This window comes from Aotus nancymaae, unplaced genomic scaffold, assembly GCF_030222135.1.
Source record: "Aotus nancymaae isolate 86718 unplaced genomic scaffold, 86718_ANA_hifiasm-v0.15.2.pri h1tg000008l, whole genome shotgun sequence".
Classification (NCBI taxonomy): domain Eukaryota; kingdom Metazoa; phylum Chordata; class Mammalia; order Primates; family Aotidae; genus Aotus; species Aotus nancymaae.
Genome location: NW_026988419.1, coordinates 64,511,420 through 64,536,921, shown reverse-complemented (window position 1 = coordinate 64,536,921; position 25,502 = coordinate 64,511,420). Strand labels below are relative to the sequence as shown.

The window sequence follows — 25,502 nt, the reverse complement described above, 5'->3', positions numbered from 1 at the left end:
TAAAACAAATGTTTAAAAATGTTTAATCAAGACTCAGAAATATATGGATATTAATTATACCCATGTAATTTTTATGATCATAAAAATGACTTTGTAGCTAATAATAATTCACTTGTACATATTGAAATAACTGAAAGTATATAATGGGATTCTTTGTAATATAAAAGTACATGTGCAAGATGATGAATACCTCATTTACTCAGTTGTGATAGTTAAATATTGTATACCTGTTAAAATATCTCATATATGCCATAGGTGTATATGCACACTATTTACCCACAAAAATTAAAAAAAATTTAAGGTAAAAAAGAATACAATTTGATCTATGGGAACAAAATTCTTCAACTTATTTGCAATTTAAAAACACTGGCAGGCCAGGCCTGGTGGCTCACTCCTGTAATCCCAGCACTTTGGGACTCTGAGGTGGGTGGATCACTTGAAGTCAGGAGTTTGAGATCAGCCTGGACAATGTGGTGAAACCCCATTTCTATTAAAAATACAAAAAATTAGCTGGGCATGGTGGCACATGCCTGTAATCCCAGCTACTTAGGATGCTGAGGTAGGAGAATCGCTTGGACCTAGGAGGTGGAAGTTGCAGTGAACCGAGATCGTGCCACTGCACTCCAGCCCAAGATTCCATCTCAAAACAAACAAAAAACTGGCAAAAAAGAGCTTACTAGAGATGTCATTCCCCTACATTAACAAACAGTATATCATTATCATCTTTTACTTAGAACCTCAAGTAAGATGGAACACATTAAAGTTCATGGCAAATTAACAGTTCATTCAAAGCACAGTAGTTTTAACACATTAAAAACAACTTTGTTTAATGAAAAACTGAATTCACACATAATCTTTAAAAACTTTTAAATTTATTGCATTTTATTACCTACAGTTACAATTGATAAAATAATTTACTACTAGTATTCAAAGTTTTTCCTTTCACTGGAATTCAGAATACTACTCTGAACAACCATCTTATCCATCACTAAAACAATTTTGTAAGTCAACCACAAAGAGCCTCTCCATTTAGGTTTTCATTATGCATCTTACAACTTAATGTCCTTATTCTTCTATAGAAAAGTTCATGAATAATGGACACCTAATAAAAAACAATCTCTCATATCTATGATGCAATAATCAAATACTTTTACATAAACAATGGGAAGAATCAACATTAAGTAACTTGAGTTACAATATTATTTGCTTTTTAGAAAATCCGTTTTTTTTTTTAAAGAAAAAGAAACATATCTTGAATGTTATAAATCTCAAAAAAAAATCTGCTTCTTTAAAATATATATAGTGTTAGCTTTGGCTCCTTTGTATCCTCAACACTGGTTTAGTGTAATGTCTGAAGTTGCAGTCTTCATTCTTTCTGCTGTGAATCCTCAAAGGTATATATAGACTTACTTTTTGATTAAATTTATTTTCCCCATTTACTGCAACTGCAGAAATATATTAATAGGTGTTTAGTAAACTATAGTTTTTGAACAAACTACAGTTTGTTCACATTCATTAAATTTTTAGGCTTCCTCTCAAGTATAAATTCCCTGATGTTTCACAAAGTTTGAGCATCTTCTTTGGGGCTTTCCTTTAATGTAAAATGTGTACAATTAAATCTGTAATACAAGTAAAGGCACTGCAATCCTGTTTGTAATGTTTGTCTTCAAAGTCTTTAAAGACCTACTTTTTCTGAAAGGTCATTTTACAGTAATAAAATTTCCAATGCTTTTTTTCCCCCTGAGATGGAGTCTTGCTCTGTCACCCAGGCTACAATGTAGTGGCTCAATCTTGGCTCGCTGCAACCTCTGCCTGCCAAATTCAAGCAATACTCCTGCCTCAGCCTCCCTGGTAACTGGGATTACAGGTGCATGCCACCACAAACCCACTTACTTTTGTATTTTTAGTAGAGATGGGGTTTTACCATGTTGAACAGACTGATCTTGTACTCCTGACCTCGTGATCAACCTGTCTTGGCCTCTCAAAGTGCTGGGATTACAGGTGTGAGCCACCACACCTGGCCTATAGTGCTTTTATTAAGCACACACTTTCTGATATTGTGCAAGATGTGAGCAGATATTAATGGCTTTTCACATTCTTTCCATTTGTAAAATGTTTCTCTAGTATAAATGCTTTCCTGTGCAATAAGGTGTGACCATTTGTTAAAAGTTTTGCAACATTCTTCATATTTGTAGGAGTTTTCTTCAGTATACATTACCTTACCTACTATAATGTGTGACTACCATTTAAAGGCCTTGCAACATTTGACACATTTCCAGAGTTTCTCCCAGTATAATTTCTTTTTAGAAAAGTTTGAGGTGTGCTTAAATGCTCTATCACATTTTTTATGTATGTAGTTCTTCTCCAGTAAAACATTTTTTAATTAATAAGGATGGAGAACCAGTTAAATGCTTTGCCACATTTTTTCCCACAATTTTTGTATTTTGCTACTAAAAATGCAAAAATCAGCCAGTGTGGTGGCACATGCCTGATATCCCAGCTACTCAGGAGGCTGAGACAGGAGTATTGCTTTAACCTGTGAGACAGAAGCTGCAGTGAGCTGAGATTGTGCCACTGCACTCTAGCCTGGGTGACAAAGTGAGACTCCATTTAAAAGAATTTTTAAAAAATAAATTCTCTTAGATTCCTTAAAGTTTGAGAGCTGATTAAAGGCTTTGTTACTCTTTTTTTATATTTATATGATTTTTGTCCAAGCTGAATTTTCTTATGTACAATAAAGGTTTGGAACTGGTTAAAGGCTTGCCTATATTCTCCATATTTGTAGTGATTTTTTTCCAGTGTAAATTATTTTACGTATTATAAGGCCCAAGAGTTGGACTTTGCCACATTATTCACTGGGTTTCTTTCCAGTATGAATTATCTTATGACTAGCAAGACCTGAGGGCCACTTAAAAGCTTTGTCACATTCTTCACATTTGTAGGGTTTTTCAGTATGAATCCTCTTATGAGTATTAAGAGATGAGGAGAAGGTAAAATCTTTCCTACATTCTTCACATTTGTAGGCTTTGCATCCAGTATGAATCATCTTATGTTTCTTAAGGGTTGAGGAGCAGTTAAAGGCTTTGCCACACTCTTCACATGTGTAGGGTCTCTCTCCAGTATGAATTCTCTCATGGTTAGTAAGGGTTGTGAAGCAGCTAAAGGTTTTGCCACATTGTTCACATGTGTAGGATCTCTCTCCAGTATGAACTCTCTTGTGGTTAGCAAGGTTTGAGGACTGGCTAAAGGCTTTGCCACATTCTTCACATGTGTAGTGTTTCTCTCCAGTATGAATTCTTTTATGTATAATGAGGGTTGAGGACCAGCTAAAAGCTTTGCCACATTCCTCACATCTGTAGGGTTTCTCTCCAGTATGAATTCTTTTATGTTTAGTAAGGGTTGAGAAGCAGTTAAATGATTTGCTGCAATCTTCACTTTTGTAGGCATTCTCTCTAGTATGAATTATCCGATGTTGATTTAGGTGTGAAAGCATGCAAAATGATTGGCCATAATTTTTACATTTGAAATGTTTCTTTCCAGTGTGTCTTGTCTTATGTCTACTGGAATTTGAAAATTTACCAAAGATTTTGACACATTTATGAGTCTGAAATACTTTATGTGTAGTTGACAAACATTGGTTTACTTCATTATAACTTCTTCTGTGCACCTCACACTCACCCACACATTCATTGCATTTTTTAAATTGTAAATTCTCATGTCCACATATCTTCTTGGTATTACTTTTTCTGTATCTTCTTGGTATTACTTTTTGGACTGAATCTTTTATGCCTTTATCTGGCTGAAGGTCTTGGGTAAAATATGAATACATAACTGAAAGACATAAAAATTGCAACTGACTCCACTTACTAGACCCAGATAAATATACTTTAAAAATCAAATACATAAAATTATACCAGGTACATTAGGAAAATGGCATATTAAAATACCACAGGCTGTAATTTCTTTATAGATGTATAAATGTAACAAAAACAGCAATCAAAATATCTTTGTTCTAAACTTATAAATAAAGTGTGTGCACCAGGTAAGCACAATGCCAAGAGCCATGTAGAAAGAAAAGTCTGCTACATTTCCCAACACAGCCCTTTCTCAGCCCCAATAGAAGAACATGGTGTCTTTAGGAGTAAACTGTCAACTTCTGGCTTCTATCTCAAAAGACAAGAAAAATACTGGCAACTATGTCTTTACTTTTGGCTTATGGGGCCCTTTCTATCTTCCAGGACAGAACATGCTGAATGAAATGGTGGCATACTTTGAATTGACAACTTTAAGTCTTTTGAGATTGAAAGTGAATGTTACAACAGCAGAAAGACTGCAGTACCATGGACATTAAACATGTGTAGAAAGTAGTTACTGACTGGAAAGAAGAAACATGGCGATGTCTCTTAACAGAAAAAGTAAATACAGAATTGCACACAAGACACATCCTGAGAACATGTTTGAGAGACTCCCAGAATCTCTAGCCAAGACAATTGGTTTTAGGCTATGTAAGAAAAGAGCTGCATTAAAGATTGTGAAAGGTAGTTTTATGTTAATGTCTAAATCTCAACCAAAGATTACAATGTATACAAAATATTAGAACATTGTTCAATAAAAAAATAAAAAATTGCAATGATAAAAATAAAGATGTACATATTACCTTTAAAAATTTAAGATAATCCATATTATGCTCAATGAAAAAAATAAAAAAACAGACAACTAAATAAAATTAGAAAAATAAAAATAACAAAAGGCTTGGGACAATAAAAATAAACATATTGTGGAGGTCAAAAAAAAACAAAAAAATGTAAAAAAAATTAAGAAGCTAAACAAACAAATATATTTAAATATAATGGCAACAAATTTTTCTGTGCCACTGAAGTCACTTTTTTTAACCAGTTTAAAATATACTGTTGCAACAGTAAACTGAATCAGTTGATTTAGAAATGGATGAATGAGCTGGGCACGATGGCCCACATCTGTAATCCCAGAGCTTTGGGAAGCTGAGATGGCTTCAGATCACCTGAGGTCAGGAGTTTGAGATCAGTCTGGTCAACATGGCAAAACCCCATCTTTACTAAAAATACAAAATTAGCTGGGCATGGTGGCACATCCCTGTAATCCCAGCTACTCAGGAGGCTGAGGCAGGAGAATAGTTTGAATCCAGGAGGCAGAGGTTGCCATGAGCTGAGACTGCACTATTGCACTCCAGCCTGGGCAAGAAGAGCAAAACTCCATCTCAAAAAAGAAAAAGAAAAGAATGGACCAAATGATTAAACTAAATTTTAATAAAAAAGACATACAAATGGGAAGAAGCATTTGAAAAGTTGCACAAAATTAATTATAGAAAAATGAAAAACAAAATCAAAATACGAAACACAATTACCTTACATAGATTAGAATGACCACTATAATTTCTTTTTTTTTTTTTTTTTTTTTTTTGAGACGGAGTTTCACTCTTTTTACCCAAGCTGGAGTGCAATGGTGTGATCTCGGCTCACCGCAACCTCCACCTCCTGGGTTCAGGCAATTCTCCTGCCACAGCCTCCCGTGTAGCTGGGATTACAGGCACGTGTCGCCATGCCCAGCTAATTTTTTGTATTAGTAGAGATGGGGTTTCACCATGTTGACCAGGATGGTCTTGATCTCTTGACCTCGTGATCCACTCGCTTCAGCCTCCCAAAGTGCTGGGATTACAGGCTTGAGCCACCGTGCCCAGCCAATTTCTTTTAAAAATACCAACTATGTTGATTATGTAAAGAAACTGAAACATATGTAAGTTGTTGATGAGAAAAAAAATGCAGCCATCATAAGAAATATGAATATTCTTCAGATTAGAAATGAAATTACATAATACAGCAATTCAATTTATGAATCTATATCTAAAATATGCAACACAGTAAAATGAAGACATGAGAGGTATCCTGTTTACACATCCCTTCATAGCAAGTCTCATAACACAACCTCTAAATAAATAAATAAATACATGGATAAAAATTTAAAAATAAATTTTGTAAAAAACTTTAAAATATATTTCAAGGCTATAGTAATGAAAAAAGAATGGCATATGCAGAAAAATGGACAACCACCAATGAAACAGAAACTACTATTGTCACACATTTTACACATTATGCAAAAAAAGAATTTTAAGAATGGTGTAACATAGAGCTTTTCAAAAATATGCAGATATTTGTGTATCCCCAACAGCAATGGCAAAGCAGTTTGTGCATTACCTTATAAGCCATAAAGAACACTTTGGCTCACACCCTGAACTTGAAGGAAGATTACTGAAGCAAAAGTGAAATCCTTAGAGAATTTAAAACCATGAGACAAGTGTTCATATGTGAGAGCAAAGGAAAATAATTACTCGGGTTTCTCAGAAACTCTTTCCATTGAAGCACAGCTCCCCAGACCACATTTTAAGGACTGTCTTCCTCCTTGACTTTTGTGCCTCTCATCTGTGCCATCTACTTCTTTCACTCTCACTTACCTGGGTGTTTGGCTACCATCTCATTTCTCTTTATATTCCAGGGCTCTTTGTTTTGCTCCAGGTAGGTGATCAAGTCTGGCTTAGAGACAGCAATACCTGTTTTATTAAGAAAAAAGGTAACATAAATCTTAGTAAATTCTTTAATTACCAACGTAGTATTATGCTTAGTAAAGAGGATATAATAGAAAATTCCAGAAAATTAATATTGATTCATAACAGAACTTTCTAAATATTTAGAATGTAGGTCCTTAATTTCACTGTTCAGTACTACTGAATCAAAAATTGATGGTGGCAATTGAATTCTAAGGTGTGGGCAATGACATTTTATGCCACAATAGTTTTGGAATTGCCACTTTCCTAAAACAAAGGATGCATAAGCTCAGGAAAGGGAAAAGTTCAGGTCAAGATAAAACATCTTGAAGAATTTGTTCTACACCAATGAATCTCCAAGAGTTTCTTAAAATAGGAGATCTAAAATTCATTCATGCAAACATAAATTACCAAAAAACATGTTAGAAAAGAAAGGAAATACATTAGGAATTGTGTATGGAAGCTATTCTCACCCAGGGAGACCAGGTTTCTGCAGTCCTCTAACATCGCATCTCTATATAAATTCTGCTGAGCATGATCCAGGCATTGTCACTCCTCCAAAGAGAATTCTATGGCTACATCTCTGAATGCCAACAGGCCCTGAAATAAAAAACACTCATGAAGGCACAAACACTTACCAAGTGGCCATAGGCAGAGATTTTTATTTGACTCAAGTTAAAAAAGAGAGTAAAAAGAAGTGGTTCCAACTGATAAGAGTGACTAAAATTATTCAGTAAGGTAATTTTTAACACAGAAGTATTCTCTGACTCTGAGAAAAGAGGATAGCTTAAGAGCCTCAATGCCGCTGTAGATATAATTCTTTTCTAGATAATAAATAATAAAAATAAGTACATCAACATGTATTTTTTTTTTGAGACCGAGTCTCAGTCTGTCACCCAGGCTAGAGTGCAGTGGCATGATCGTAGCTCACTGCAACCTCCATCTCCCAAGTTCGAGCAATTATCCTGCCTCATCCTCCTGAGCAGCTTGGACTACAGGTGTGAGCCACCATGCCTAGCTAATTCTTGTATTTTTAGTAAAGATGGGGTTTCCCCATGTTGGCCAAGCTGGTCTTGAACTCCTGTTTATTTTTCCCTGCCCTCTCCTATTAGACACCAGTGATTTTTTTTTTTACAGTAATGGGAGCATAAACTACACTGACCTCTTCCTTCCAAACTGAAACAGGACAGGCAGTGCAGCCTTCCTTTGATGCAAAGGTTGAACTAAACTCTCCCGAATGTATCTTAAACCCCTCAAGTTTATAAATCACTTGGTAATCTTGGCCCTGCTTTATGCAATGTAATTCTGCAGGATCCAAAAAGGTCTAGGAATGGGCTTTTTCAACAAGTCCCCTGTCTTGTTGAAAACTGTCACAATACAAATACTTCCAGTACAAATAAAAACAACCAATCTCCATCCTGAAATATATTTTTTGTTGGCTTTTTCAGTTTGCAGAGACAACAGAAGGCAACAATGTCTGAGTAAGTCTGCACTTGGGAAAAAGTCCCCAGGATAAAAGCTGATTGTGCTTTCCCAGACACATTATTAGCATTAGTTAGAAAAAGCAGGCACAGCAGAGTCCCTGGCCAGGTGCGGTGGCTCACAACTGTAATCCCAGCTACTCAGGAGGCTGAGGCAGGTGAATGCTTGAACCCAGAAGGCAGAGCCTGAAGTGTGTTGAGACAGTGCCACTGCACTCCAGCCTGGACAACAGAAGGAGACTCCATCTCAAAAATAAAGAGTCCCTTACACCTACCACAACTGTCACAACACAAATACTTCTGGTACAAATAAAGACAACAACCAATCTCCATCCTGAAATACATTTTTTGTTGGCTTTTTTAAGTTTACAGAGACAATAGAAAGCAGCAATGTCTGAGTAAGTCTGCACTTGGGAAACACATATACACGTACTAACAAATATTTGTGGAGCAGGTACTATGTGCTCAGGAGCATGTCACAGAACACTGTGCTGGGAATAATACATAATGTGATTTACTTTTCATAGCACCCTGGAAATTGGTACTAAGTGTTGAATTACTTTTAGCATTTAGATTAAGAGCACAGCATGTTCTTCTTTTGTTTCTCCATTATTAATTTTAAAAAGGAAATGTATAGAATAATAATTCAATATGAAATACATCCAAAATGATAAAATTACATAAAAATTGAATAATCAGCTTCTGAATGGCTATTTTGTAAATAATGAAATTAAGGCAGAAATAAAAAAAATTTTTTGAAAGTAATTAGAGCCGAAATACAACATACCAGAATCTCTGGGTCACAGCTAAGGCACTTTTTTTTTTTTTTTTTTTTTTTTTTTTGAGACGGAGTTTCGCTCTTGTTACCCAGGCTGGAGTGCAATGGCGCGATCTCGGCTCACCGCAACCTCCGCCTCCTGGGTTCAGGCAATTCTCCTGCCTCAGCTTCCTGAGTAGCTGGGATTACAGGCACGCGCCACCATGCCCAGCTAATTTTTTTGTATTAGTAGAGACGGGGTTTCACAGTGTTGACCAGGATGGTCTCGATCTCTTGACCTCGTGATCCACCCGCCTCGGCCTCCCAAAGTGCTGGGATTACAGGCTTGAGCCACCGCGCCCGGCCAAGGCACTTTTAAGAATGAAATGTATATCACTAAACATCCACATCAAAAAGAAAGATCTCAATTTAAAACAATCTTATGAACAAAAGAGTTCTGAAAGAGCAAACCAACTTCAAAGCTAGCAAAATACAAGAAATAAACAAAATCAGAGTTGAAATGAACAAGACTGAGACATAAATATCTATAAAAATGGGCCAGGCACAGTGAGTGGCTCATGCCTGTAATCCCAGCACTTTGGGAGGACAAGGTCAGTGGATCATGAGGTCAGGAGTTCGAGAACAGCCTTGCCAACATGTTGAAACCCCATTTCTACTAAAAATACAAAAATTAGCCAGGTAAGGTAGTAGGCACCTGTAATCCCAGCTACTCGGGAGGCTGAGGCAGGACAATCATTTAAAATTGAAATGTAGGGGTTGCAGTGAGCTGAGATCGTGCCACTCCACTCCAGCCTGGGCAAAAGAGCGAAACTCTATCTCAAACAAAACAAAACAAAACAAAAAAAACAAAAAACAGTTCCACAAAACCAAAACTTGATTCTATGAAAAAATTAATAAGATAGATAATACAGGAGACAGATGAAGAAAAAAGAAATAATTTAAATAAACACAATCAGACTAAAAACTGAATAAAACAGATGCTTGTGAGGTTGTGGAGAAATGGAATGCTTATATGCTGCTGGTGAGAGTATAAATTTGCTTAACCATTGAGAAAAGCAGTGTGGCAACTTTTCAAAAACCCGATAGCAGAATTACCATTTGACTTAGCAATCCCACAACTGGGAATACACCCAATGAATGTAAGTTATTCTACCATAAAGACACATGTACACATGTTTTACAGCACTATTCTAATAGCAGAAATGAGAAATAAACCTGTATGTCTTCAATGGTAGACTGGATAAAGAAAATGTGGTACGTATACACCATGAAATACGACACAGCTACAAGAAAGAATAACAACATGACATTTGCAGCAACATGGATGGAGATGGAGACTACTGTTTTTAGAATACTAGTGCAGGAACAGAAAATCAAATACTGTATGTTGTCACTTATAAGTGGGAGCAAAACAATGAGAACATGTGGACACCAATAAGAGAACAACAGACATGAAAGGGATCCAAGATGGCTGATCACTAGCAGCTCGGGCACGTAGCTCCCAGTGAAAGCGCAGAGAACAAGAGGATGCCACACTTTCAGACGAATATTTGTAGCTCATGGACCAGGAGATTCCAAGCGGAGGAGCTCCACGGGTCGCCAGAGCGACTCTTGTGGCTGGCGCGGCGGTTTTGCTGGCGCCTTAAAGCGGCAGTTCTTGGTGCAGAGTCCAGAGATTCCTGGGCAGAAAGGCACCATCAACCTTAACACCACTGTCTTGGCCAGCGCAGTGGATTGCTCAGATTTCGGCGCTGGGAATCAAAAAGTTGGACGTCCGCTCAGAGACCTAGTTAGAAATTTCTGTCGGTAATTACAAAGACGACAGATGGATAAATATAAAATCAAGGGAAGAAAGCAGTCTAAAAAGGCAGAGAATACTCAAAATCAGAATGCCTCTCCCTCTACAGGGGATCGCAATTCCTCATGAGTAACAGAACAAGGCTTAATGGAGAACGAGTGTGTTCCAATAACAGAAGCAGGTTTCAAAATGTGGGTGATGAGAAACTTCTGTGAATTAAAAGAACTTGTTCTAACCCAATGCAAAGAAACTAAGAACCTTAAAAAAAGGTTTGACGAAATGCTAACGAGAATGGACAATTTAGAGAGGAATATAAATGAATTGATGGAGCTGAAAAGCACAACACGAGAACTTTGCGAAGCATGCACAAGCTTAAACAGTCGAATCGATCAAGCAGAAGAAAGGATATCAGAAGTCAAGGACCAGCTCAGTGAAATGAAACGAGAAGACAAGATTGGAGAAAAAAGGATAAAAAGGAATGAGCAAAGTCTCCAGGAAATATGGGACTATGTGAAAAGATCTAATCTACGTTTGATAGGTGTACCTGAATGTGATGAAGAGAATGAATCCAAGTTGGAAAATACTCTTCAGGATATCATTCAGGAAAACTTTCCCAACCTAGCAAGGCAAGGTAATATTCAACTCCAGGTAATACAGAGAACACCACAAAGATATTCTTCAAGAAGACCAACCCCAAGGCACATAATCGCCAGATTTATTAGGGTTGAAATGAAGGAGAAAATACTAAGGGCAGCCAGAAAGGTCAGGTTACCCACAAAGGGAAATCTGTCAGACTCACAGCAGATCTCTCAGCAGAAACCCTACAAGCCAGAAAAGAGTGGGGACCAATATTTAACATCCTTAAAGAAAAGAACTTTCAACCCAGAATTTCCTATCCAGCCAAACTAAGCTTTATGAGCGAAGGAAAAATTAAATCTTTTGCGAACAAACAAGTACTTAGAGAGTTCACCACCACCAGGCCTGCTTTACAAGAGCTTCTGAAAGAAGCACTATACATATAAAGGAACAACCAATATCAGCCTTTCCAAAAATATATCAAAAAGCAAAGAACATTAATACAATGAAAAATTTACATCAACTAATGGGCAAAACAGCCAGCTAGCATCAAACGCCAGTATTAAACTTATATATATTTCAATTGGATAAAAAGCCAAAACCCATCGGTATGCTGCATCCAGACCCATCTTACATGCAACAATACACAAAGACTCAAAGAGAAGGAGGAAGATTTACCAACCAGAGAGTAAAAATAAACAAATAAACAAAAAGCAGGAGATGCAATTCTCGCCTCTGATAAAGTAGACTTTAAAGCAACAAAGATCAAAAGAGGCAAAGAAGGACATTACATAATGGTAAAAGGATCAATGTAACAAGAAGAGCTAACGATTCTATAGATCAACGAGATAGAAAATTAACAAGGATATTCAGGACTTGAACTCAGACCCGGAACAAGTAAACTTAATAAACATTTGTAGAACTCTCCACTTCAAATACACAAAACATACATTACCACCTCACACCTATTCCAAAAGTGACTATATAATTGGAAGTAAATCACTCCTCAGTAATCGCATAGCATTTCATAGGTTTAAATGAAATATTGGTTGGCTGTTTGTTATCTTCTTCCCTTATTCCTTCCTGACTACATCATTAAGTATAATTATCAGTATACAAGAGATTTTCAATACCCATTACTAAATTGCATTCTAGCCTGGGCAAGAAAGCAATACTCCCATTCTCTCTCCCTCTTTCTTTTCCTTTTTCCTCCTCCCCATTCTCTCTCTTTCTCTTCCTTTTTCCTCCTCCCCATTCTCTCTCTCTCTTTCTCTTAAAAAAAAAAAAAAAAAAAAAAAGAGAACAGACACTGAGACCCAGTTGAGGGTGGATGGTTGGAGGATGAAGAAAATCAGAAAAAAAATCTGTTGGGTACCTGAGTGATAAAATAATCTGTACACAAAAAAACTTATATAACAAACCTGCGTATGTACTCCTGAACCTAAAATAAAAGGTAAAAAAAAAAAAATTCGGTGGAGCATGGTGGCACATGCCTGTAATCCCAGCACTTTGGGAGGCCAAGGTGGGCAGATCACTTGAGGCCACGAGTTGGAGACCAGCCTGGCCAACATGGTGAAACTCCATGTCTCTCTACTAAAAATATAAAAATTAGCCAGGCATGGTGGCACTCACTTCTAATTTCAGTGACTCAGGAGACTGAGGCAGAAGGATAACTTGAACTTGGGAGGTGGAGGCTGCAGTGAGCCAGATCGTGCCAGAGCAAGACGTGGTCTCAATAAAACAAAACAAAACAAAATAAAACAAAACAGACAAAAACTTATTGGTGGGAAAGTTCAAGGTAAGTGGTAGGACTGGTTTGCGCTGCAGATAGTGGTCCATGTGGGGCTATACTCTGATTTATTCCTGTGTCCATGCAGGCAGATTAAACTATGATCACGTGGTACAGAACCCTACATTGGTGGAGGAAACAGGTTGCTACTGCAGATTCAGTACTCGGACTCGGGATATGCCAGGGAACTGTAGGTACTTTGGTGGAATTTTGGCAAGAAACACTAAAAGCAAATGTGCTGCGGTGGAATTCTTGAGGGTGGTGCCTAGTCCTGGGAGGGGTATGGACACTCTAGTGGGTGTGCTTGTGAATGCATGAGAATCATGTGGTGGCTGCTGTGAAAGAAGGAGGTCTGTTTTCACAATTCCTTTTCCTTAAGCACTTAGTGCCCTTTCCCCCTGAGAGGAGACCTAGAGTCACAGGACAATGTGCAGTGTGACAACCTGTGTGCAGGACAACTGAGCCTCCCCTTACCAGGCACCCAGAGGCCCCTCCAGGCCAGGCTCTGTAACACCTTTTTTTCTGACACCCAATCTGTGGAGTTTGTTAAACACCAAGCAATTTTTTTTCCTGTTTTTTTTTTCTTTTGAGACAGAGTCTCACTCTGTCACCCAAGCTGTACTGCAGTGGCTCAATCTCAGTTCACTGCAACCTCTACCTCCCAGGTTCAAGTGATTCTCCTGCCTCAGCCTCCCGACTAGCTGGGATTACAGGCTCACACCAACACACTCAGCTAATTTTTGTATTTTTAATAGAGACAGGGTTTTACCATATTGGCCAGGACTGGTACGAAGCAATTTTTTTTAACACCAACTTGTTTTCTGAGATTTTTGTCCTGATACCACCCAGAGTCAGCACAGACCATATTCAGAGTTCATTCTCACCATGTTACACTTACTACACACACTTGTCACAAATCCCAGGGACCCATCTATGCTTCTGAGCTACTGTCTGGAAACTGGGGACTCCCATAATTTCCCTCAAGTTCAGTAATTTGATAGAGATACTCATAGAATTCAGCAAAATTCTGTACTTATGTTAACCAGTTTACTATAAAACATGCAACCCAGAAACAGCCAAATGGAAAAAAATGTATAAGACCAAAAAAAAAAAAAAGTTTAGGAAAGATGGGGCATAAACAATCCTGGTAAATAGCTGTGATTAATAAAATTCTCCAGCCAGGCACAGTGGATCTTGCCTGTAATCCCAGCACTTTGGGTGGCCAAGGAGGGTGGACCACCTGAGGTCAGAAGTTTGAGACTAAACTGGCCAACATGGCAAAATCCTGTCTCCACTAAAAATACAAAAAATTAGGCAGATGCAGAGGTGGGTGGGTGCCCATAATCCCAGCTACTTGTGGGGCTGGGGCAGGAGAATTGCTTGAACTCAGGAGGTAGAGGTTGCACTGAGCTGAGATTGCACCACTGAACTCCAGCCTGGGCAACAGAGCGTGACTCTGTCTCTAAAATAAAATAAAATAAAATAATCCATCCTTTGTCTTCTTCAGCAACAGCATAGTAGAAAGACTTTTCCCATGATGACTTAGATGGTGTTATATTTTCTTACTTATCACATAGGCAGACATAGACTGCAAATTTTCACCTTTTTCTTATAAAAGAATCAGCTAAATACTTTTCTTCAGTGGTCAAAACAAAATACTTTTTAATCAACTTTGCTTAATTTTTTATCTTCTCCCTGGGATCCTGACTTTCAAGCTATCCTCAGTCTGAGTCAACATACAACCCCATTTTCTGTCTCTTTTTAAGAATATGCTGACTTCAAGGTAAAACATTTTCTGATCTAGAATCTAATTTTTCCACTTTGATCATGCCGTTCTTATTCCACCTTCTTTCTAAACTTGTTTGCTATACTCTGTGAAAGACAGTCCTTGTCTGCCTAAATGATGATTTCCTTGAAAATCTTATACTTGGTACTTTTTTCTGTTCATCTTACCTAAATCTGACTTCATTTTATTCAGAACATCTTACCTAAATCTGACTTCATTTTATTTCACAAAGTCTAGAAACTGCCCCCAAACAGCAACAATTCCCACTCATTCTAACCCTAACTGCACCTGCCTGTGGGTCCCCAGCTATCCTGGGCTCTGTAGCTTATCTCAGTATAAAGGCTTCTTCCATGGATGGGATGAGCAGGCTGGGACATCTGTAGGGGATGCTCCCTAGAAAGAACTGACAAGGCCTTCAATAGCCTCCTATTGCAGGCTCAATATTAGCCTTAGCTTGGAGTCACAGGGCTAGGCTTTAATTTCCAAGTCAGAGATGGTCACTTAGTTTTTGAAAGTAAGTGTTAGATTAATCCAGAAAGATTACTGAAATGCAGTGTTTATACAAAGGAAAAAAATTTTAAGGTGCTTAAATAGCTCAATGAGAAAAGCAAAAGTATCTCTTTCAGACAATACACATATCGTTTACTTATTTCCATTACAGGATATTTAGTAAACAATTAGTAATATTTAGTAAACAATTAGTAATCTTCTAGAAGGTGCCCAGTCCTATCTCATAAAGTTTAGCATAAAATTCAGAAATCAGTATAACAGGGCCAAGGAGTGGTGGCTCACGCCTCTAATCCTAGCAGTTTGGGAGGCTGGGGCAGGTGGATCACATGAGGTCAGGAGTTCAAGATGAGCCTGGCCAACATGGTAAAACCCCGTCTCTACTAAAATACAAAAAATATTTGAGTGTGGTGGCAGGTGCCTGTAATCCCAGCTACTCCAGATCCTGAGTTGGGAGAATCACTGGAACCCAGGAAACCAAGGTTGCAGTGAACTGAGAGCATGCCATTCCACTCCAGCCTGGGCAACAGAGCAAGTCTACATCTCAAAAAAAAAAAAAAGCATTTCTTGGAAATTACTATGTATGTTGAAGAAATAAATCAACCTTACTCAACCACAAAATGCCAATTAATCTGATGACATAGCCAATAAATTTTTACCTGGATCTTACAAATAAGGAAACTACATAACTATACCAATTCAATTACTGAATTTGGTTTGTTTCATTATGCAATTTACAACAGACTTTTCTTCAAGTCTCTCCCATTGACCACAACCCGTAAACCATAGCTGGGTACTCTATGATTCTTTAATCACACTTTAATCAAATTCTCTAATATTTTTACCGTGACTCTGATACATTTCTAAAAGGAAAAATAAGGAACTAGGGACCCAGGTACCACAGCCTTTTCCACTCGTGAATCCTGCACCTTGAGTCAGGATTCCCCCCATGACTCCCCAATCCCTGCACAATCTGGGTGAGATGAGGCGCTGAGAGCACAGAGCTACCCAGAGAGGGCTCCAGTCCAGGGCAAAGCCACAGCAGAGGAAGAAGACAGAACTCCCAGGGTCCCAGCTGCTGGCCCAGACACCATCTTACAGCTCCAGGGGACTAAGAGCCAAGCTGGGCCAATGAGGATTTGGGTCCTCAGACTTCAGAGCTGACTGTGAGGAAGTTTGGGTCATGCTACAGACACTTTCAGCCAGTTCCAACCAGCTCCCACCCCTCTCTCACCATGACAGACTCAGCACTCACCATTTCTCAGCTTCCAAGGGGTCCCAGTCTTTTGGCCATAAATATGGGAATACCTGCAGGACACAGGGCCACAGAGGCTTGGCCTGTAGGAGGAGAGGATGCAGAGAGGTGAAGAGAAGAACTGGAACTCTGGATATGGAGAAACACAAAGGACCCGCAACATTACAGAAGCGTCCTGTTCTCTCCAGCTGCACACCTGATTGGACAGTTTCTAATCTACTGCCCCTGACTGGATAAGGTTTCAGGATTCAGCCTTCAGGTCCTGAGTGACAAAAACATTTGATCAGACACTGGGCTAAATGAAGCAAATTAACAGCTTAGGCTGCCACCTTTACAGGCAGAGGGCTTCTTCCCTGATCTGAGCCAGGCCAACTCCAGAGGATATTTGCCTTTAACCTTGTCTATAACATCATATGTATTTATACTATAGCTATTCATAAATTTAGAAAACATAATGACAGTTATTTTAAAAATTTGGATTTTATGACCTTCCTTGCTACAGATGCTTTGCAGTGATTTGGTTTGACTCTGTGGCTCGACCCAAATCTCACTTCATATTGTAATTCTGAGTCAAGCGTGGTGGTTCACGCCTGTAATCCCAGCACTTTGGAAGGCCCAGGTCAGGAGTTCAGACCAGCCTGGTGAATATGGTGAAACACTGTCTCTAACTAAAACTACAAAAATTAGCCAGGTGTGGGGGCACACCCCTGTAGCCAGCTACTCAGGAGGCTGAGGCAGGAGAACTGCTTGAACCCAGTAGGTGGAGGTTCCAATGAGCTGAGAATATGCCACTGATGCCACTGCACTCCAGCTTGGGCTACAGAGTGAGACTCTGTCTCAAAAAAAAAAAAAGATTGTAATTCACACGTCAGAGCAGGGACTGGGTAGGAGGTGACTGGATCACTGGGTCGGATTATCCTCAAGCTGTTCTTGTGACAGTAAGAGAGCTCTGAAGATACCTGATGATTTAAAAATGTGGCGCTTCTCCCCTACCCCCATTCTCTTTTTCCACCATGTAAGATGTGTCTTGCTTTCCCTTCACCTTCTGTCATCGTCATGATTGTAAGTTTCCTGAGGATTCCTCAGCCGTTTAGAACTATGATTCAATTAAACCACTTTTTTAAAAAAATTACACAGTCTGAGGTATTTGTATAAACAGTACAGTACTGTGAAAATGGACTAATACATCCGGGCAACCTGAGATTTCAAAAAGGAGGCAATCTCTGCAGTAAAATATGAACCACACATAAATTTTGAATTTTCTAGTAGCCAAATGTTAAAAACTAAAAAGAAAAAGGTGGGGCTTGGTGCAGTGGCTCATGCCTGTAATTTCAGCACTTTGAGAGGCCGAGGTGGTGGACCACCTGAGGTCAGGAGTTTGAGACCAGCCGGGCTAACATTGCAAAAACCCGTCTCTACTAAAAATACAAAAATTTAGCTGGGCATGGTGACAGGAACTTATAATCCCGGCTACTTGGGAGGCTGAGGAGGGAGAATCGCTTGAACCTGGGAGGCAGAGGTTGCAGTGAGCTGAGATCGCACCACTGCACTGCAGCCTGGTAACAGAGAGACTGTGTGTCAAAATAAAAATGAAAGAAACAAGTGGAATTGATTGTAACAATTTAATCAGCTCAATATATCCAAAATATTCTTATTTTAATATGTGATTAGTGTGTAATGGTTAATAAAGCATATAAATTTTTGAAGCTAAATCTTTGAGCATAACCTTGTATTTTAATTTTCTAGCACATTGCAGTTCAGACAAGCCACATTCCAGCACTCTGTAGCCACATCAGATGCGTTTGAACCAGAACAACTGCATTTGGAATACATGCTGGGTAAAATGGGGCATAGACTAACAGAGTGCATTTCGATGAGGTTAGGCATTCTAAGTCACAGGATAAATAGGAGATTGGCATAAGATACAGTTCACAAAGACTTTGCTGATGAAAGAGTTTGCAGTAAAGAAGCCAGAAAATCCACCAAAACCAAAATGGGAATGAAAGTGATCTCTAAATGTCCTCACAGATCATCACAAGCTAATTATGAGGCATTAACATGCTAAAGACATTCCCACCAGTGCCATGACAGTTAACGAATGCCATGGCAACATCAGAAAGTTACCCTACATGGTCTAAAAAGAAGAGAAACACTCATTTCTGGAAATTGCCCACCCCTTTCTTGTAAAACTGATGAATAATCCACCCCTTGTTTAGCATATACTCAAGAAATAAATGTAAGTATTCTTTATTGAGCAGCTCACACTGCTCTTCTGCCTATGGAGTAGCTATTCTTTTATTTCTTTATTTTCCTAATAAATTTGCTTTTGCTTTGCACTGCAGACTTGCCCCCCAATTCATTCATTTGTTCTTTCTTTTGTTTCTCTCTCTCTCTCTCTCTCTCTCTCTCTTTCTTTCAACAGAGTCCTGCTCCGTCACCTAGACTGGAATGCAATGGCACCATTTTGGCTCATTGCAACCTCTGCCTCCTGGGTTCAAGAGATTCTCTTGCCTCAGTCTCCGGAGTAGCTGGGATTACAGGTGCATACCACCAAGCTTGCCTCATTTTTGTATTTTTAATAGAGATTGAGTTTCACCATGTTGGCCAGGCTGGTTTTGAACTCCTGACCTCAAGTGATCCACCTGCCTCTGCCTCCAAAAGTACTGGGGTTACAGGCATGAATCACCACTCCTGGCCCTAAATTCTTTCTTATATGAGATCCAAGAACCCACTCTTTGGTTCCGGATTGGGACCATTTCTTGAAGCTTCTTTTCAGTGAATCACAAAGGGATGATACTAAGGAAACCCCCAACCCAAAAGAAACAGACTGAATCACCAATTGGCTATGTAAGTGGTAGCATACTTGGGTAAAGGGGATTGGGTTAATAGCCCAATTTAGGGAAGTTAGAATGTCTTTTAAGATAGGTAAGATAAAAGGTCACTTTTAATAAAAGGGAAAAGCACTTGACAAAACTTGTGTTTGAGGTGTAACTTAGAAAGGTTAGTCTTTCCTAAGATTTAGGGGGTTAGAGGCTCCTCTCAAGTAAAGTCTCTCTCAGCTAAGATTACATTTGGCATCATGGAATGTTAACCACTATTGTCTTTGTATTTGTTTGTTTGTTTTGAGACAGAGCCTTGCTCTTGTTCCCCAGGCTGGAGTGCAACAGTGACATCTTTCTCCTTGCAACTTTCACTTCCCAGGTTCAAGGGATTCTTCTGCCTCAGCCTCCCAAGTAGCTGGGATTGCAGGTGCATGCCACCATGCCCAGCTAATTTTTGTATTTTAAGTAGAAACAGGGTTTCACCATGTTGGCCAGACTGGTCTTGAACTCCCGATCCACCCACCTAGGTCTCCCAAAGTGCTGGGATTATAGGCATGAGCCACCATGCCCAGCCCTGCCTTTGGATTGATCTGTTTTCAACTTTTTGCTGATGGCTGTGACTTACAGAATTAGGCCAGTACAGGATCATGGAACATGGGAAGCTTTTTCCTCCCTGAAGTGGAAAACTTGAGAGTTGATTGGAATTCCACAAAAAAGATTCTTTCACAACCAAAAAGCAGCCACCTAAACTTTTGATTCAGTGCAATGCATGGGTCTTTCTCTGGCTTTCCTGAGTGCCTCATCTTTCCCGCTGTGTCATAGGCAATGCCTCTCTTTCTCTCCCTCTTTCCCTTTCCTATCTTTTCTGTTATCTGGACCACCATCTTACCCAGAGACCACATGTTGAAACTTCTGCTAAGAAGTCTCTGAAACAGGCCGGGCATGGTGGTGCATGCTTGCAATCCCAGTACTTTGTGAAGCTGAGGTGGGCAAATCACCTGACATCAGGAATTCAAGACCAGCCTGGCCAACATAGCAAAACCTCATCTCTACTAAAAATACAAATATTAGCCAGTTTTGGGGGTGGGCACCTGTAGTCCCAGCTACTCAGGAGACTGAGAAAGGGAGAATTGCTTGAACCCAGGAGACAGAAGTTGAAGGAGCCAAGATCATGCCTCTGCACTCCAGCCTGGGAGACAGAGCAAGACTCTGTCTCAAAAAAAAAAAAAAAAAAAAAAAAAAAAAAAAAAAAGAAACAAAAAAGAAGTTTCTGAAATGAACAAACAGCAAAAACAAAAAAATGGGTGAAGTTTCCCTCTTGTGTTATGTTCTTGGGAGTTTGACCTTCTAGCCATGTGGCAGTATTTTCTCTTGGTTTCTACCATCCGGCACACAGAAATTTTGAAGTTTATGTTATAGTCAACCCTAAAAATGATCAATGATCTGGAGCAGTTAGAAACCTTTGCAAGCTCAAAACTAGCTGCCGTCGGCTTCTTCTGGGAGACTCCAGTGGAGACTGCTCAGTGCTGTAGCTCAGTAGCTGGGCTTTGCTGTCTCACAGGGGCCACCTGGGTTCAGGGTTCAATTTCTGGCTTAGGAAATGAGTCCTTTCTCATTTGATAACTGCATGAACATTTGTTGATTCTCTTCCCCTCCATGAACCACCTTGGATTTTCCTTTCTCCGAGCTACCTTTGAAGATTCTAGATTTTATAAAAACTGCTTGCATCTTTTTGAAAATACCCTGTACATTGGTGATTAGGTTTATAACCTTAGTTACAGCTTATTGGTTTAAGGAAGTGGAGGTTGCAGTGAGCCAGGTTTTGCCACTGCACTCCAGCCTGGGCAATAGGAGGAGACTCTGTCGCCAAAAAAAAAAAAAAAAAAAGCTTATTGGTTTCACCTGGGAGGTTATGTTAAGATAAGAAAATTAACTCTCATGCACCTTCTTTGTTTGAAACTAACACAAATGAAAAGTCAAGTTCAAATCAGAAGCAATAGAAGGTGGCTGCATTTGTTAAAGCATGTTATATAATTTTAGGCCAGAAAAAGTAAAATCACCAGCACTAGCCTGCTAATATTAAGATCCAGTCCTCCTATTCTGAGAAGGAAGTGAGAAAGCCTGGAGGACTTTTGGCTTATCCTTGTTCCTAGAACCTAAATCTGTGGCAACAGCCTGGTCCATTCAGTCCCCTAGACTTCCGAGTCACTTTATCATAGTCTCCTAAACCTGCATGGACACAGAAATAAGCCAGAGCATAACCCCTTCTAGGCCACTCTCCATACACAAATTAGTCCTCCTGACTCTTCACTGTCTCTGACAAATAGGTCCTATTAAATGAAGTAATTCAAAATTTAAGCGGTTTATTTTGGGCCTTAAAGGAATGTGAATATGAGACCCAGATCATGCCTGTAATCCCAGCACTTTGGGAGGCTGATGCAAAAGGATCACCTGAGGTCAGGAGTTCAAAACCAGCTTGGTCAACATGGTAAGACCCCCATCTCTACTAAAAATACCAAATGTAGCTGAACATGCTGGCATACACCTGTAATCTCAGCTGCTTAGGAGGCTGAGGCAGGAGAATCACTTGAACCTGAGGGGCAGAAGTTGTAGTGAGCCAAGATTGTGCTATTGCATTCCAGCCTGAATGACAGAGCAAGACTTTGTCTTTAAAAAAATCAGACAAAATTAACCAGGCAGAGTGACACATGCCTGTAGCTTATATTCTCAGCTACTTGGGAGCCTGGGACTGGAAGATCACTTGAACTCAGGAGGCCGAGGTTACAGTGAGCCAAGATCATGCCATTGCACTACAGTCTGGGCGACAAGAGCAAAACTTCATCTCAAAAAAAAAAAAGCTACAGAATATGGATAGATTTCTATCTCTTCTACAGCATCTCTCCTAAGGACAATTATTTGTTTGAATTTCTGCTGAATCCTGAGGAAACTGTCACAACCACACCAAAGTGTACTTTCAAATTGGATAGAAATTATTTGTGATTTCATATGAGTAAAGGCAGGCTATTTTTCTCCATTCTAGATGGAGTTCATATTGTTATCTAAGTAACCCTAATCTGATCACTTCTTTCTTCCTTTCTGGTGTTATTGTTATCTCAAATCTCTAAAGTCCCTACCTTCTTGCCCATCATCCACAACTCTCAGAAATGGACCTCCTGAGGGCAGGGGGACACAGCCTCTGCATTCTACTTATAAAAGCAGGTGCTGACTGGGTGCAGTGGCCCATACCTGTAATTCCAGCGCTTTGGGAGGCCAAGGCAAGTGGATCACAAGGTCAGGAGTGTGAGACCAGCCTGGCCAATATGGTGAAAACCCGTTTCTACTAAAAATACAAAAAAATTAGCCAGGCATGGCGGGGCATGCCTGTAGTCCCAGCTACCGGGAGGAGGCTGAGGCAGGAGAATCACTTGAACCCAGGAGGCGGAGGTTGCAATAAGCCAAGATTGCGCCACTGCACTCTAGCCTGGGTGACAGAGCTAGACTGAATCTCAAAAAATAAAAATAAAAGCAGGTGTTTAGCCAGCACTACTTGGTGCTGTTGGCATAGACTCCCACAGCTCTCAAGCTGTCTGGGCTCAAGACCCAGGTCTCTCCCGGACTCCACCTGGCATGTTGCCTGAACTGGAGCCATTCATCTCTCTGTGCCTCTATTTCCTCAGCTCTGAAATGGCAATGCCAAGAGCACTGTTTCAGGGGGTTATTCTGGTCATTAAATATGCTCATAGATGGGCCTGATACAAAGTAAGTGCTCAGTTAAGTGTCAGGAACTCTTATTATTCTTTTTAGACAAAGTTTTGCTCTTGTCACCCAGGCTGGAGTACAATAGCAGGATCTTGGCTCACTGCAACCTCCGCCTCCTGGATTCAAGTGATTCTCCTGCCTCAGCCTCCTGAGTAGCTGGGACCACAGATACATGCCACAATGCCAGGCTATTTGTGTATTATTAGTAGAGACAGCATTCACCATGTTGGCTGTGCTGGTCTCAAACTCCTGACCTCTGGTGATCCGCCCCCCTCAGCCTCCCAAAGTGCTGGGATTACAGGAGTGAGCCACCACACCCTGCCTACTATTATTTTCTAATACCCTGTGTTCATCTTTTCATCCTCCTTCCTCATAATTATCCACTTTGCCATTTCTATTTCTGTCCATCAAAGCTTCTCCCAGTGTCTTTCCCGATCACCTGTTCCCCATCCTGTCCTATTGCTGACACACAGCGCGGGCCATTTTCCTTATCAAGACCTCCCATCCCACACCTTTCAAACGCCTGCCTATCTCTTTCTTGCTCCTTTTGGAAACCTTCAAATCCCATATAGCATCTTGGGCATTTCTGCACTTAGAAGCCCATCTTCTGACAGCCATTCTATAATTTAACATCAGCAGTTCACCAGGCCTGAGGTTGGCTGCCTTGGGGCTGGCAGTGTGGTTTAGGAGAAAGAGTGCTTGGCTGGGGGCATAGACACCATCTCTGCACGGGCTCTGCCACCAGCTCCTCCAACCACAGTGCAGATGGCCCGTCCCCATTCTGCATCTTGTGGAGAGAAGGAACTTTAGGGCTTCAGAGAATTCTAACATCTTGTTGTACTGAATCTAGGACTTTCTGAGCCCTGAGCATGGGCTATGGTGTGTGCCAGGTGCTTTTCTCTGTTCATTCCAGAAATTTCAATTGCCCAAATGTTGGCTGCACCCTGTCCTAGATGATGGAGCTGCAAGGGAGATCAGGACAGACTGATAATTTTCATGGAATAGACATAGTTAAATATGACAAAATTGTTTGGAAATAGGTCTCAATGCTCCAATGTTTGCAGATTTTGACCACGTATTTTGGGAAACTTTCACTGTCAACAGCTGGGAGGACTGCAGAGCCATCAGGTGAGCTCAGGTCTGAGTGACTTTGAGAATGACTTACTCTCCAGGCAACCTCCCTGGACAAGGATGAGTCTGATGCATTCTCATGGGGGGATGTCTTTGATGGGTGGGGGTGTGAAGGGGAGAGGTCAGAAGCACCTGGATAAGAAGTGACTCTGCCATCACTTTCTGTGTGAGCTGAGGCCTGGATGAGGATGGGACAATCAATGGGGAAGGAGGGGCCACATCTGCTGTGAGGTGAAAGGGATGCAGAAATGTCTGTGTTTCTGCTGTGCCTCCTATTCTTTCTCTGGGATTGGGACTATTTCCATCCTTCTGACCTCTTGCCACTCACACTTAGGGGGCTGCCTCTTGGGTTACACCTTCCACCCCTGTGGTCTGTTGTTCACTGATCATTACCGTCATTGTAATACTCCATGATGTTGCTTAGGGTCTCCATGAAGGTGTCCTCTCGGGCCTTCTGAAGTTGGCTGTCCTGCTCTCAATCCTCCATTCCTTCTACCTGTCTCCAGGGTTTCAGTTGCTGTGACTTCCTATCTTCACTGCTGTAGTCAAAGAAGGAAAGGTCATTAATGAAGCCAAAAGCCTGAAACTCGGGGATTTCTTCAATGGGCTTGGATAGTCCAGTGTAGACACAGGTTAGAGAGTAATGACCTGCAAAAGAAAAGACTCTGATGGTTGAGTTCCATGCAAGGGTCCCACTGTGGGGCTGCAGAGAGCTAGGAGGGAACACCTGCCCACTGGCCTCTTCCTCCCCAGCTCTTTGTCCTGCCATCAACTTCGCACCACTGGGAGCTCACTCAAGTGAATATGCTCTACTTTCATATTAGGGATGATATCTCAGAGATCATCTTGTGTCTTCAACTACATTGTTTTCTCTGCTTTGCACATAAGAAGATAATATTGCTCATCTCCCTAAAGATACATTGGGACCATGTGACTGAGTTTTGTCAAAAGAGAATGTGAGCAGAAGTGATGTCTTTCTTCTTTTCCAAGACCCTACCAGCTGGTTTGTCCCCTCTTTTTCTCATCCCTTGAGATGACAACTTTGAAGCCCACAGAAAAATACGAAAAACCCTCAATATGTCATTAGCCTGGATCTCTGAGTCACCCCATGGAGGAAAGGAACCTTGCCCAATGTGCACAGAATCTGATATGCAAAAGAAATGAACATTTCTAGGCTGGGCTTGGTGCCTCATACCAGTAATCCCAGCACTTTGGGAGGCCAAGGCAGGAGGATCCCTTGAAA

The 25,502-nt window shown here is 40.3% G+C and overlaps 1 pseudogene; it reads right to left on the bottom strand.

Moving 5' to 3' along the window:
* Positions 1-2,848: 2,848 nt before the first annotated feature.
* Positions 2,849-16,586, bottom strand: LOC135273591 (zinc finger protein 679-like; annotated as a pseudogene).
* Between the last annotated feature and the right edge of the window lie 8,916 nt (positions 16,587-25,502).